The sequence below is a fragment of the Bactrocera oleae genome, chromosome 5 (genome assembly GCF_042242935.1).
Source record: "Bactrocera oleae isolate idBacOlea1 chromosome 5, idBacOlea1, whole genome shotgun sequence".
NCBI lineage: Eukaryota > Metazoa > Arthropoda > Insecta > Diptera > Tephritidae > Bactrocera > Bactrocera oleae.
The window spans coordinates 39144662-39147447 of record NC_091539.1 but is presented as its reverse complement, the minus strand read 5'-3'; positions in this window follow the sequence as shown (position 1 = coordinate 39147447).

Below are 2786 nucleotides of genomic sequence, written 5' to 3'. Positions count from 1 at the left end.
CTCTTTTTGTAAATTTTGACCTACTGCACGAGTGACATCTAGATATCTCGGTCACTTGGAATTTTTCTATAGAGCTACATAAGTATATTATACTGTCTATCTAAATGACAAACTGATTCCTTACTGAGAATTGTCTGCTGAAGCTCCACATAAATGTTCCTATAACTGTCTGTAAGTAATGAAAACTAGCTTATCTAAGTGCATTTAAATTAAATCAGAATCCACGAATGCCAATTTTCAAGGCAACGAAATGCATATTTTATACGGCTTGAGGCGTTCAATTTTATCATAGACGCACTGGACTCAGCCCACAAATGGACGCTGTGCATGCACAGATGCACTGGACACATAAAGAATTCATCTACAAGCCCGAGGGGAGTTGCAAAGTGGTGCACGACGCATGCAATAATAACCGAGTCATATTTGAAACGTATGGCTTCCAATAACTTCCGAGCTTTCAAATTAGTAATTCTTATTAAGAAAACACACAAACATTCGATATGCTTGAAACACCAAGTACACAAGAGAAAAGAGTTTTTTTTCGAGTATATTAATTCCATTTCATGTACTCACACAAACAACAGCAATAACAAAGCAATGTAAGAAAAAATATTTTAGCATTCACTTTATTTGCAAACCAAAAATGAGTCCGTAAATTATTTGGCATTTATAGGCCACGAGCAAATCAAATATGTATGCAGGCACATTGTACATACATACACGCGTACACGCATTCATATTAGGGTGTCTGTTTTTTTTTCCAAGTTGATTTTTATACACCGAGACAAGGGTGCAATCTCCTTAAAATTGCCTTTAAAAGCCAAAGTTATGCATCAAGTGAGCGTTCACGCCTCATAAATTTAGTGTTGCTCATACCACATGGTGTACTGTATGAATGCTTAAACCACTTGATGAATAACTTTAACTGCGTATAACTTTTAAAGGCGCTGTTTTACAAAAACATTACTATTGTAGAGCGCTAAATTTTTTATTAGACTAATATTGTTTCAAAGTTGCAGTTTAATCGAAATTTCGAGAAATCCCATATATATGAGAAAAGAACCAGTATATGGGCACGATTTAAACTGAAAATAAGTAACTTCTTTACGTTGGCTCATTTTTTTGTATGCCAAAAACTAAAACTTTAGTGGGCGTTTGCAAAAAAAAAATAATAAACCTGTGAAATAGCGTTCACCCTAATACATATATAAATAAGCACACACCGAATGTTACTTAGTACAAAAACAGCATAGCAAGCATGGCGTGCCTTGACCTAGAGAAAAATGCAAATCTTTTGTTCAGCAGCCGTGCGCTCGTACAGTACTACTCTGCATACATATGCATATATATATAAATCTACATGCACGGATATGCATATGCGTATGTGTGTGGGCTGCTATTTATGCGTACGTGCCGTTGTGGTTTATTTTTGGTAATGCCTTTGCCTTTTAGTTATTTTGTTGACTATTTTATATGTTCCCTTATCATTTTGAATACACTGCAGTACACTTATTTTCTAATATTTTTTCATTTATGCTTTCATAGAATTGTGTTTATGCTATTTATACGTACATAAAATACAACTTCATAAAATATTGCACAATATTTTTGCTTACCTGACAATAAATGAAGATAGACTTTGGTAAATGGCTGATAAAATATTTATTTCAATTTAAATATTATTAACTGCGGATCATACAAATATTAATTACTGCGGCGTATTTATTATACAGTACAGATAAAATTAAAATAATTTTCCATATATAGACAATTTTGTTGTATTACTACAGTTGTTGCAAAATTTCAGTGATTAGAATGAATGGGTTGCCATCGAAGTTATCTAGCGGAAGGTGACGGAATTTAGCTATCTCCACGAGGTTAGACCTAAACAATATGTGTATTAGATGAATGGTATTAGCAATATTGTTGATGTTGCTGTATCAATTCGCTGGTAAGCAATTATAGGCTGCCATTGAGGTCATTTAACGGAAAGTGTCGGTATTGAAATATCTCTCCACGAGGTTACACCTTAAGAATAAAGTTCTTAGATGAATGCTGTTGAGAGTTGGTTAGAAACATCTAAGGATTCGTGAAATCTGGGACATACGTTTGGTATGTATGTCGGTGTATTTTAGATAATTGCACAATAATTTTATTATATTGCAGATCCCAGGAGACAGTTGTGCTTGGCGGTTTGATGACGCCTTTATAGGAAGATATTGAAAGAAATCGTAATGAGTTAACTGGATGAGAACATTACTCTAGAACAAGAGAACATAGATAAAATGTAAGGTAAAGAGAAAATTCCTGAAAATTTGAGACACCTAAGACTTAAAGTTGCCCCTCCTCATTCAACATACCGAAGTAGAACAGAAAACTCAATATAGACGCCGACGCTTTACTGCACTTTCAACAACTGAGACTAGAGGCCTAAAAGGAAAATAATTTGAACAGGAAAGATGTCGTTTGGTGGAAGTACCATCCATTTATACGTAAAATGAGACTGCGAGCTGAACTGAATTTAGAAATAAAAGCTATTTAGGGATCTTGATTCGAAGATTTTACATATTTGGATAGAACTTTTAGTGGAAATATCAATATCAAGCGATTTAATAAGATGGAACCATTCAGTGAATAAACTACTAAAATTCAAGACACCGGCAAAGACCTATTTAAAATTATAAAAAATGGGAGATTAGTTCTAACATCAACCTATCCCATAACTCAATATCAGATCTTAAACCAAATAATTTCCTCAGAAGTGAGATACTCTTCTCTTCAGTAGA